This window comes from Callionymus lyra, chromosome 8 (genome assembly GCF_982586985.1).
Source record: "Callionymus lyra chromosome 8, fCalLyr1.hap1.1, whole genome shotgun sequence".
In the NCBI taxonomy this organism is placed as follows: domain Eukaryota; kingdom Metazoa; phylum Chordata; class Actinopteri; order Syngnathiformes; family Callionymidae; genus Callionymus; species Callionymus lyra.
The window spans coordinates 10197547-10211350 of NC_141825.1; the positions used below are offsets into that span (position 1 = coordinate 10197547).

Genomic DNA, 13804 nt, shown 5'->3' on the forward strand with positions numbered 1-13804 from the left:
TTGTTTTCCGTGGAATGACGCCACGACGGGAGCGGCGGTGGGCAGTCCCAGCATGACTGGAATCCGATGGATGCGCGCCAGACACCGGTTCGGATAAACTATCATAATTACAAGCTTCTTTTTTGGGGGTATTTTTTTTTTTTCTGGGAAATTTTCCACTCCACATGTGCGCCCGTCAAAATGTTGCCGTGCTAAGCTAACGCGCGGCCAACTAAAGTAGAAATGTGCTTGGCCCAGATTCACGGTGAGTTTGGAGTTACGAGGTGACGACGGGGGCGTCGCGAGGAGAGAAGCGGCCGCGGCGTTAGCACGCCGCTCCACTTCAGCTGCTGTTGACCCGGTGTGTTGACACTGCCTAGGTAACCGTTTAAACACACTATTTTTATTCCCTTCTGCATGACAGGGATGGGTCGGGATGCTCCAAGTGCCTGGAGATAGATTCAATTGCAAACGGGGGGGACAGAAGGTATGCATGATGGAGTGTATACAGAAAGCAGCTTTAACAACTATCCTGGAAATATTTAGGCCACGGTGGTACAAACACCAGCGCGCCGGAATTCTTCCTCCTGCGTGTTATAAAACCAGAGGGACAAATGGAAAGAAGGCAAAAAAGCTACTGAACACGTCTTAATGTTTTATATAAAGTCTTAAAATGGAACATGTGGTTTTAAATGAATTGACAGACGCCTCTGCAGATGTTCATTCCGCAACAAAAACAACGACTTCTGAATTTTCTCCAGAGTGTTTTCCGTCGCTGTTGAGCCAGTGTTAACAAATCAAGCCTGACCACCGAAATTCACTAAGCACCTTGTAAAACTTTTAAGGTCATTGAACTGCTTCAGAATCCAAGTAATGTTTACGCGAGGAGTAACAAAAGAGCCGCTGATGACTTGTTCTTGACGCTGTTCTTTGAAAGGGTTTGACAAGAGATAATGACGGAGGATTCATTTAAAAGAGTGAAATCACTTATTCTCATGCACCGTGTTTATGTTAGAACACGGGTGGCTGATTACATTTCCTGAGGTCAGGCCAAAAGAAAGAAGAGATGAAGAAAATAAATGACGTGAATTTTGGATATTTTGGAAGAACAAAAAAAGATGAAATGCTGAGTTTATATTATGTAGCACATATTATGGATATTAGAGAAGGATTACACTTCATTTTAAGCACTTTACATCATCTAAAATTAGCTAAAATTGTCATTTAATTTCATATTATTTAGTTAAATATAAATCATACATTTATACATGTATGTATATATATATATATATATATATATATATATATAGGTATTTATAAATATAATATCAAACCTCTTCATTAAAAAAATATTTGGTTTAAATATGTATTTATTTAGAAATAGAGAGAATTCCTACAAAAAACACAACCATTTTTAAATGTGTTTAGTGATTTTAATTGATTTTCCTTTGGCATTTTTAAATAAATATCATATCAAATCATTTTGTTAAAAATATATATTTTTTATTTTTATTTTATAAACACAAAGAATACTTGCAAAAAAAAAATTGTAATAATAAAAATAAAAATGACATAGTTCTAAAACTAATAAATATCTAAATAGTTTAACTAGTAATAAATAAAAAACAATAATAAAGTATACAATAAACGTGTTGGTTTGCTGTCAAAAACACTTATTCCTGGTTAGTTTTATAGTCTCACTAAAATAAAAACGGTCTGCATATGGTGCCTGTGCCACAAAGTTGAAAATTGAAATGATCATGAAAGTCGTTAAGCTCTAGAAGTGTGCGTTTGCCGTGATGATGACGACATCTCCTGATCTAACGTCTTCAGTTTGTTTACGTGTGATTCATGTAGACGTCATGCATCAAATCGCTTCATGCTAGCGTCATGCGTGTCATCATGAGTGTGTTACTTTGTCCGGTAAGTCTGGCCTGATCCAGCGAGCAGGAGATGAAGAGGAGCTGAGCTGTGATATCACGTCATGGTGAAAACATCCCCACACACACATGCACACACACACACACACACACACACACAAACACACACACACAGACACAGACACAACCTAGAGGCCTGTTTTTGGAAAGAAAATGACATCAAGCCCGTCATGTGAGGCCACTGAGGCAGACAGGAAAGAGAGTGAGAACATTACATATACAGTTGTGTTACATAAAAAAAAAAACACTACTTCCTGACCTCAGTACCGCGTGCGAGGTGGTCCGCCTGCAGAAACCAAGAAGTGACTGAGCGTGACACACAGAGTCTGCAGTTCACTCCAAGGAGGTGATGTCATTTTTGTACTCGAGCGCCATTCTCCATGACCTTTGGGTGCTGACACGGGCGGGGCGAGCGAGTGTGTGTGTGCGTGCGCCCCAGTTGTGTGTTTGTGTATCTACTGGCCAGGGTGAGAGCACCGCGGCCACTGGCGCCAGATGTGACGACCGCAGGAGTCTGGGGCCTAAAAATAGAGCTCTGTTCTCAGCACCATGAAACACAAGAGAGGAGGAAGAAGCCGGGGTGAGGGGGGCGGGCGGGGGGGGCACGACCGATGGAAGGAGGGATAAGGAGGAAAGGCGAGGTCATTGAGCATAACATGACAGATCTCCCCGGGGAAGGTGAGCTCACCTCCTAATGGTAGCGTCGGCTCCTTCCTCAATGAAATCATTGATCCTGCAGGAGCCGAAATGGAGAAGGTTTTGCGACGAGGTGCTGAGGTCAAGGGGGAGAGGTCAGAGGCTAATTGCAAAGCGAGAGGCACGACAGGAAATGGGGCGAAGGAGAGAGAGACCGGACCTTCAAACACACATACTTTTATAGACCTCTTTGACCTCTGGAAGGAAAAAAAAAACCTCCGGGCGCTGATGGAGCACAGGTGAGGCTCAAAGACTGGAGCCAGGTGGATTGACATCAGCGCAGGATCAGACAACAGGTTTTTAAAAGGTTCTTGTTGCAGACTTGACTTAGTTTCTTGCTTTTCCAACCAACATGTTGAAGTCACGAGTACTTCAGCTTTAATAGGTATATTATCTATTTTAGTCATCGAGTATTCTACTTGAAATTCCATCTTTTAATCAGGAAATAAAGTGATAAAACCTAAATTATGGTTGAATTTAAAATTTCAAATATTAATAACAATTTATTGAATTTCTTTTTGAATTGGTATATTAGTATGTCATTATTTTAAATAATTAAATTATTACAAAATAATTTGTACATTGAAAGGTTGATTTTGTTTTAATTGAATTCATTCATTTCTTTAAGGAAGTAATAAAGGTTTAACACATTAAGTTTGATGTAATTCCTATAATGAAAAGATAATGTAGCCTTTTAAATTCAACATAAACATGTTGGCACATATAACAACATTCTAAAAAACTGCATAGATACTTCAATTAAAAAATATGTATATATATATTTTAAAAGTTACATACAAACATACAGCAATTTAATATTCTAAAGGTACTGATATATTTCCATAGCTGGTTCCACTATTAGTTCACGGGTGTCAACTTCAATCACACAAGGGTACACATTATTTGAACAGTTTAAGTCGTGGGCTAAACAAAATGTATGTTTACCAAACTGTCTGACTCGTACTTCCAGTTACATAGTGTGATATCGTCTTTTCACTTTTTTGTGTCAATGCATGTAATAATCTTCATGTTTGTCCTACTTCACCAAAAACCATCAAATCCCTTCCTTTTTATAGAACATCTCTGTATATTTCTTGACTTCCATGATGAACCCGATCTTTTTTATCGCATCTTAAACACCGTTACCTTTTGACGACAACAAAATACATACACATTTCATCTACTTTGATTTTTTGTCCTGCCGGCCACATAAAATGCTTGTCTGGCCATATTTGGCCCACAGGCCTTGTTCGAAACTTGTGTATTAGAACATTTGTCATTCAGGTTTGAAGTTGAATTAATTTTTTTTTTAAACCAACTCATTCTTGCCCCTACCATGAGCTTACTTGGACAACAGTATTTTGAGGTGTCACAAAACAGTTAAAGAGCTCTCATGATACATTGTGCTCATTTTTTCAATGACCACTAGATAGCACTGCACAATAAACGTCTGCTTAGAACCACCAATTCAACATTTTTAAACTGATAGCGCCACCTACTGAGATCGGAAAATGACGACACTGTATCATAAAAATCTCTCATTAACCTGACGCCTAAACAAGACACAAAATTTGACACGACCGAACAGGAAACTCGCCCGTAGTTTAAAACGCATTTGTTATCTGGTCACACAGAAAGAAAAAAAATAATAGATATAATTTCTGTTCTATTGATTATTACTGGCTTAAATATTTTTGTTTTGAGAAAACACACACACATGTTAATACATACATACTCATATATAGTACATTCACAACATTATGCAAGACTTTCAACAAAGAACATCTCTTGAGTTAAAACCTTTAGGTCTGTACATTATATCCAGTCAGCAGTTCAGTGTGAGGAGCATCTGTGACAAATTTACCCCCCCGACCCCACCCTCACCCGTCCGTGTTCGACGTAACACAACTGCACAGAAATCCATCTTGTTGGTGTGTCGGTCTGGTTCACTGACACACACACACACTAATGAAAAGGCATGCGAACCCCCAGCCATGTGGTGGAAACACACAAAGCATGAAATCAGGAGGTATTACCTCACCGCCTTGATAGCTCTCCTCCTGTTCTGTCAATTTTCCTCGCACATTTGCACCCAAAACAGTAACTCATGTGTGCGGGACATAAACATGAGTGTGCACACAAGACTCACACAGACACACACAAACAGACCTCCTTATGTAGATCATTGGAATGTCTATGTGAATGACTTTATTGTTAAATCCTGCCTCCCACCATTACCTCACCTCGTCAGCTTCTTTCTGAACTGAACACACACACACACACAAACACACACACCCACAAACCACCGCTTCATTGTATAAGTGAACAGAAGTATGACACATTACTGAGCTGACCTTTGCACACATGTGTAAGGGCCGTCACACCCTAACCTGATCTCATCAAAAGCCGGTTCACAGCAAAGCTACTGTAGAGAGACCCAAGGAAGCGGAAAATGACAGACGCGCACCTTTTCATCGGCTAATACCCCTCATCTTTATGTCATCGCCTCATGTACGCTCTCACTTCAGGTCGTTGACAGCGTGAGAGTTGGGATTCCGACACGGAAACTCTACCTGTTCTGTCAGAAGAGAACATTAGCAGTGGATCTGTGAGCGACTGGACTCTGTCTATGCAGCCCTCATGAGAGTGAACATTGTGTAGACACTTACAATTGTTTTATATATATATATATATTATTCAGTACGAATTTTTAAATATGACTGTAGTATTTGTCCTCTGCTTTTGTCATTTTTGCAAGTTTTTACTGCCCCTCAAAAATATTTTAAGTGAACATGGAAAATAAAGGTGCTTTTATAGCAGATTTTTTTTTTAACTAAAGGTTATTTAAATACAATACAATCCTTTTGGCATATTTAGTTTCATTTTATACATTTTCACTCCTTTATTTTAGCTTGATGGCCCCTTACAACCACCACTGTATAAAATGTGGCCCCTGAGGAAATTTAATTGTCCACCACTGCTCAGAAAATGACTATTATTAATGTTTTGTTTTGTTGTTTAAGTGCTTTTTGACACTGGTCTGTGAAAGACGCTTTACAAATAAAACTTACTTACTTATTATAATTAATTTAAAAATATATATTTTACAGATTTTTTACATACAAATAAAATTCAAGAAATAGGATTAATTAACAAAAAAAATAAAATAAAATGTTTAACATTTTGACATTATTATCATTTCTATTTTAAAGTTTGGTTTAAATTTGAAAAGTCAAGGTTCATGCAGTCACTAGGGGGAGCCAGAAAACTCATTAAAATTCTACAGTTTGAGCCTTTAACAGTTTAAGTAGTAATTAAATAAATAGAAACATTGTAAAATGGGGGCCACATCATATTCTGTGACTCATGTGAGGGGCAATCAATCCAAAGGAGAGGAGCGAAGAGTTTAAATATGACAGAAAACAAAGCAAGTAAGAATAGTAAAGAAAGAAATATCAGCATAAAATAAACCTGGCTATGTCACTTTTTTAAACCTTTCATGTAAAAGAAACTGATGGGAAAAAAACTGTTTCCTCTAAATATGATGTCAATAATTTTGATGGGCAAGAATTTTTCATAAAAGTAAAAACAAAAAAATCAGAAACTAAAATATATATATATATGTATATTTAGAGTTAATACAATAATAAACGCAATATTAAATTGAAAGCTGTCGGAAAGAATGTCTATGTTCTACTCTCATCTCTTGAGGGCCGCATGAATACAGTCAAAGGGCCACACTTTGCCTAGGTGTGCTTTAGGACATGGTTTAGAGGTGCTGATCCTCATCCACATATCCATCATGACACGACTGGATCTATTCTATCCGTGCAATCCATTCTGTTTACTTTCAGCTTCAATGCAACCGTTGAAAAGAGACACAGAAGACAACTTAGTTACAGTAACTTACCTCATGGTACTGCAGTTAGTCATCCCACAAATAGCGTGTTCTACAAAGAATGTCTCATAAACATGTAATTACAACTGCATCAACAATTTTCTAAAAACATGTGTAACAATATTAGCATCAAGATAGGTCGGTGTTACAACGAGCTGGAATTTGAACCTTTGAGCTTCCACAGCTGCACAAATCTGGCTCCACGATCGTGGCACATCATCCCAGAAAAAGTCACGTGAAATAAAAAAACACAACTTTACAATTGTGGAGCGGCCGTTAAACTTCCCGAAGTTATTTGACCCTCTGTTTACAGAGTCCACCGCGAGAAGCTCCGTCTTTGACGCGGTGTTGTGACACGAGTAATCCCAGGCTTAAAAACACAGGCAGATGGGCCGGTCGGAAAAGATCAGGAGGCCAACATGTATAAACAAACAAACATTGACTGACGGGGACACACCTGCATCTTGTCGTTTAATTCCGCTCGTTACTTCTGCCTCGGCGGCGAACTCTTGAAACTATTATCAGCATGACTTCACATTTCCACACTTTCATCTAACACTTTTACTCCCCGTTTATTGCGTCAGCGCTGAATGAAAAACATTTCCACCTGGTGGACCTACATGGGAGATGTGTGACCGCACCAGTTGGCACTGGTGAACTCTCCAAACCGGTCTGCAGCACTGACCGCTGCGAGGTTTTTTGGTGGGAAAACAGGCAAAACTCCGGAGCGACCTGGGAGGGAGGCGAGCTGGCTTCCCGACAAGTCTCGACTCTCCTCGTCAATAACAGGGACACGCACAACTTGGACGAAAACAAGCAAAACAGTCTGAGCTCCGACACGGTGAGGTCATAGTTAAAAATACGACTCTCTCCTCAGAGAGACTTGTTCTCACAAACACTTTCACACAGTCGCTGAGGTAATAACGCAAACACAAGCATGTACCAGCAGGAGTTACGCGTTTATACGCTTTTATTTTGTGTCGTAAAAAGCCGCTGGTGATGAGGTCAACGTTGGGATTTTGTCAACTCATTCAACAACAATGGAGCCTTTGATGACATCATTGGCACATGGGAGGGTGGCTTGAGTGGTATTGATTATTGACTGAATAGAAGGAAACTGAATAGTTTTAAACCAATACGTTCCCCATTCATGTCTCTTTTTACGAGAGTTACATGACATCTAAGCCGGGGGGGGGGGGGGGAATATCCTTTTAAACAATAATTGTAATAAATAGTAAGTAAGTAATATTTATTTATATAGCGCTTTTCTAGACCAGGGTCACAAAGCGCTTAAACAATCAAAACAATACTCAAAAAAGTACATACTTTAAAGATCAAGATAATACTGAGAACAACACAGGAGTTCCAGACCCTTCAAAATATTTGTGTATTTTTAAAATGTCTTGTAACTATGTATTAGATCTATGCATGTATTAATTTTGTGTTTATATTTTTAACATATTTCTAAATATACATTTTATCATTTGGGTATGTTTTTTATATATTTTTAACATATATTTTAAAATCTGTGTATTTTTTTTAAATATATTTAAAAATATATATTGACCATTTGTGTCAGTTTTAAAATATTTAAAATATACATTTTAACTGTGTCAGTGGTTTTTTTTACACATCTTGAAATATATATTTTAAAATCTACAAGTTTAAAAAATATATATATAATAACATCAGTGTAAGTTTCTAAGATCTATTTTGACAACCTTGTATGTTTCTAACATATATTGGAAGATACATTTAAAATATGGGTTTTTAATCCATTTTCAAAAATCCATTTTACAATCTGTGTTATTTTTCATCATATCTTCAAAGATACATTTAAAAACGCCTCACACTTAGTAAGTAACAGTTGTTAAAAGACTAACATGCATGTTAAAAGAGAACAAACATATTACAATTGAAGCACTACTAATTTAAGCTTGTGGTATTAAAACATATTTTGTCTCGCGTCCACACACAAAGCTCCTCACTATCCGCTCCATGTAAGGATTCTTTCTTTCATCTTTCTTTTGTTTCCCTTCGCTCCTTTATCTCCCCTCACTCAATTCCCAACATGAGTGAGCCTGTGAGGCTGAAAATATGCCATTATTCAAATATGAAGTCACTTTTTTGGGGGGGATTTTAGCAACATAAATCTGAGGTTCAGTGGAGGGGCAGGCAGAGCGAGTGACGCAAGACAAAAAAAAAAGAAGAAAAGGTTTCTTTTTAAAAAAGAACGTGAAGCTGCAGCTGCTTTAATTTACCAAGAGCGTCTTTGTCTGACTCTGTGAAAGAAATATTGCTTTATTACAATATTAATGTGTTTTAAACTGCTTACTACATTATCACAATATTAATATGTTCGCTTCTTTGCCACAAATGCATATGTGTTCGAAATCACTAATTGCCTTAAGCACAATGTGTATGTGTTTTGAAACTCCTCACAAGATATATCCCATCAGGGGTCAGCAAGGGCAAGTGAAAGAGCAGGGAACGAGTTGGGAGACGGAAGGTGAACAGATAACGGTGGGATACTCCTTAACCTTGAGTGTCATCTGTAAGACTGTTGTGAACTGCTGATGCCAATGCTCTGATGTAACCTGCACAATGAATCTTACTGAGGACAAACTAAGTTGGGAGGGGGGATGAGCAGAAGAGAATGCTTTTGATGTAACCTCCACAATATGTTTTACTTGTAACAAACTGAATAAAAAGGGAGGGACGCAAGGCCTTCGTTGGACAGTTGGTGCGAGCTAACTTCCGCGTTGGTTCTGCTGTTCCCTCCGGAGTGAAGAACAATCTCTTGCTGGTGTGAGTCTGACTCTTTTGCTATTGAACTGTTTTGTCTGTGAAACTTTGTGAACAGTTTTTCTGACATTTAACTTGGTCCTTCGAGCCGGATGCCAACGCCCTTTCTTCGGTGGATGATCGACGACGCCTGAACCACACGGTGCACCGGCCAGTGGGTCTTACAAACCCCTGGGAGACCTCCTTTCCACGAGGCCAGGAGTCGGACATCATCTACCGGAGAGAACGCTGACGGCATCCAAGACCAGATCAACTCCACCAGCGAAGAGATTGAGGTCAGTTGTGTTTTTCTGACTAAGTTGTGTCATTGTGATATAAAGCATCGTTGTATCAAATGAACGGAACGTGGGACTAAAGGGGACAACGTAGACGTCCCTCCACGAGATCACTGAGTGATCTAAGGCCGTATTGTTGTAATACGGAGTATCATTGTGAGTATCATTGTGACACAAGGTACAAGAAAATAGAAAGAGGTTTAATCTTTTCTGTTTAAAGGCCGTACTTGCAGTACGGGGTGTTACTGTAACACCAGGACCATTTTCTCACTGAGAGGTTGTTGGGATTCTTGTCGGTCGAAACCTAACGGTGACAACGTAAAACTGACCAAGAATTTACAAAACCATCATAGAAATTGGAGTCTTGAGTAAAAGAAAGAATCTAAAACTGGTAAAACGACTGTGAGTATAAACACCCAGGGGTACCCGCCTCTTTTGAGGTAGAAGCTTGGTATCCGGTCGTTCCCAGGCATTTAGCATTTTCTTTCGAAAAAACTCGATAAGACACATACCAGAACGACATGAAGAAGGCAAATAAGACTTTTGCGGAAGCAGAAGCAATTAATAAAAAGAGAGAAAAAGAAGAACGATTGCGTAAAATTGAGTTGGCAGAAAAAGGCAATAAAGGTTGTTGTAGATTTGTGGAAAAGTGGCGAAAAATATATGATTTTTCAGGAGATGTTGATGATGAGACAGAATTGAGTGACTTGTTGAGTAAATTGTCTTTGAAAGATACAGAAAAGGGAAAGTTGAACGAAGCACATGGAAAGCAGTGGTGCGCATGTAAGACTCTGTATGACAGAGCAAAGAAGAAGAATGAGAAAAGAGATAAGAAAAAACAAATTGATAATGACGATGCAGGAGCAAGTTTCATTGTGGCTCTGACCGCTGATAATGTGCAAAGGAGAAATGCCCCTAGAGCAGAGCAGTTGGGGTTCCCTTCACCCGAGTTGCAAGGGCGGGGGCCAGTTCCAACTCCAACACCACGGGTTTGACAAACGGGAGGGGCCGGAGTGAGGGAAATACCTAAGTTATATCCGAGCCTGCCCGAAGCACCTCCGTCGTACACACCAATGATGACGACATCAGACCCATCCTCGGCACACTCCATCCTCGGCACACAAAATTGGAGTTTTGCCAGCCCTGACCCCATCTCAGGGAGACGTGATCATAACTCAGCAGCAGCCTCCTCTACAAGTTAGAATGCTGCCAGCCCTGACCTTAGCTCAGGTCATTATGATTCTAACTCAAACAACCCAGTTGAATCTGGAACTTTTGAGAAAAGGGTGACAAGAAGTATGGGGGGTGTCGGTGAGTGGGAAAAACGAATGAATCCACAGCATCCACTACAAGTAAAATCAGAGCTGAAGCTACATGATATTAACGAACAAACTACAGGAGCATTTCCTATGATTCAAATGCCGAGTATTGATGCAAATGTACCATTCTATGTTTTTAGACCATGGACACCCGGAGAACTCAGAGACATAGTTAAATCTATTGCAACACCTGATGCAGACATAAAACAGTTTGTCAGAGAAATTAGAGATCTTGTCACTGGTCACAGGTTGAACGGTCACGAGATAGCTAAATTAATGGCACTATCTACAGGAAGTAGATACGGGATTGTAATGGAGGGGTGGACGGGACTGAATGATCAAGGTAACGTCATACCATATGCGCAAGTCATGTTACCCCTGAATGACATTTTGGAAAGATGTGAATTGATCTATGCACAGAGACCTGATCCTAATCAAATAGCAGCCTGCAGACAGAATGAAGACGAAAACATAGACGACTTTAAAATCAGATTAATGGATGTTTTTAACAAACATGGTAGGACTCCGGAAGATCATCCAGCTCTATGGGAATCACATTTAAAAATGATTTATTGAACGGGACATCTTGCCAGAGATTGTCCTGAGAAAAGCAAGCGCAGAGATAAACCCAGACGAAAACACTACTCTGATGATTCGTCTGAGGATGAAGAATGACTAGGCCTACAGGTGGCGGCACCAAGGTCACTAGAAGAAGAAATTAACCTCTTACATACAAGATTGTGTTGAAGAAATTTGTCGAATTGAAACATGTAATACTTAAGGAAATATATTTTATATAGTTACGACGCAAATGCATCATGAATCTTTATTAAAAGGATGTTGTTTTCTTAGTAAAACAAACATAAATATGGAGCATTTAAACATTAATTTAATGTTAAGTCTTTTTGTGATCAAGTTTTTCATCAGCAGGTGGTTTTCAAATTGTTGAAACAAGTTTGGGTTAAGTTGTAATAAATACAAATGTTTTCTTGTTTTCTTTTCCAATAAAACCTTTTAGCAGAAAATTGTTTTCCTGATTCAAACATGTGACGTATGTTTGTGAACGAAATAAAGGGTGATAAACAGAAACCGGCTGTTTCTAAAGCACCGAAACCACAGACAAAGAAACAAATGCTATGATGGAAAAGGTAAAATCTTAGGAAACCAATTTTTCATTTTTTTAATAAGTATTATAGACTTTATTGAGGTTAATTCCATGTAAAAGAAGAATATGTTGTTTGAGTTGATAAGTTTTAATTTGAAATTAATTTGTCTTTGTCGGAATAATGATACTGAAATTGGTCGAAGAATTTCTAACTACTAGTTTCTCAATATAGGTGGTTTTATTGTTGTTGTGTGAATTAATGTTGTTTGACTATATTTTGGACTATGGAAGTATTTGTCTTGGCGGATAAGAGTAATTGTCCCATCTTTGAGCAAACAGTAACAGCAAAAGAAGGATTCATGACATCGGTCCTGATGCAGAAACATGGTAGCAAGATGAGACCAGTTGCATATTATTCACAACAGTTGGATCCAGTGGCACAAGCAACGCCAGAATGTGTACAAGCCGTGCTCTCGGCGGCGCTCGCTGTGCAAGCGTCCGCTGAGGTCGTCCTGTTTCACGCGTTGACTCTGAAAGTACCACACGCAGTGTCAGTCTTGTTGTTGGAAACGAAAATGCATTTCTTATCACCTGCTCGACATCTACATTGCACTGCTGTATTGTTATCTCAGGGACACATTAACATTGTCAGGTGTGGAGCACTCTATCCAGCGTCATTAGTACCCACACCACTAGATGGCACTCCACATGACTGTGGAAGCCAAGTCCAAATTTTAACTAAACCACGACCAGACTTGACGGATACACCTTTAACGACAGGAACCGTAGTGTTTGTTGACGGTTCAGCAAGTAAAGATGAAAAAGGAAAAAACAAAGTGGGGTACGCGGTGACGACCGCAGATAAAGTACTTTATCAAGGGAAATTAAAATCAACTAGTTCAGCTCAGGCAGCTGAGCTAGCAGCCCTTATAAAGGCATGTGAAATGTTTGAAGGTGATGATGTAACTATCTGGACAGATAGTCAATATGGATACGGTTCTGTGCACGTGTTTTGTCAACAGTGGGCGAGAAGAGGGTTTAAAACAACAACAGGGAAAGAAGTAGCTCACAAAGAGTTACTCGTTAAATTGTTGCATGTCATCCAACTACCAAAGAAGTTGGCAATATGTAAATGTGAAGCACATTTAACAGGAAATGATCCAGTCACTATTGGAAATAGACTGGCTGATCAGGCTGCAAAAGATGCAGCACATAAAAGCTCACAAGTGGGAACAATGCTTGCACAGAAGACCACATCCTCACAAGAAACACCTGTAAAAGAAAATGAAGTGTTAATAAGCAGACAACAAAACGCACCTCACACAGAGAAGACATATTGGGGAAAACAAGGTGCTGAAACAAACTCAAAAGGTCTGAGTACACTATCAGATGGGAAACCGTGGTTACCAAAATCTATGTTTGAATGGGCAGCAAAATTGAGTCATGGTTTGAGCCATGTCTCAACAGGAGGGATGGTAGCACAAGTGAAGCAGCATTACCACGTTCAAGGGTTCACTCTATATTCAAAAAATTTTTGTCACAAGTGCCTTATTTGCATAAGGAACAATGCACAAGGGTATTTAAGACCCAAACGGGGAAAGTTCCCAGAACCACCAGAACCATTTCACACCATACACATGGATTACATTGAACTGAACAAAGCACAAGGTAAACAATATTGTTTGGTAATCATTGATGTGTTTTCAAGATGGGTAGAAATTTTTCCAACAGCACATGCTGATGCAAAGACAGTTGTTAAAGCACTGTGTGGTCGAATTATTCCTACA

General features: G+C 39.1%; 1 protein-coding gene across 2 annotated transcripts in view; it reads right to left on the reverse strand.

Moving 5' to 3' along the window:
• Window positions 1–13804, reverse strand: part of dusp8a (dual specificity phosphatase 8a) — a 53741-nt gene that overhangs the window by 19996 nt on the left and 19941 nt on the right. The window lies entirely within an intron of this gene.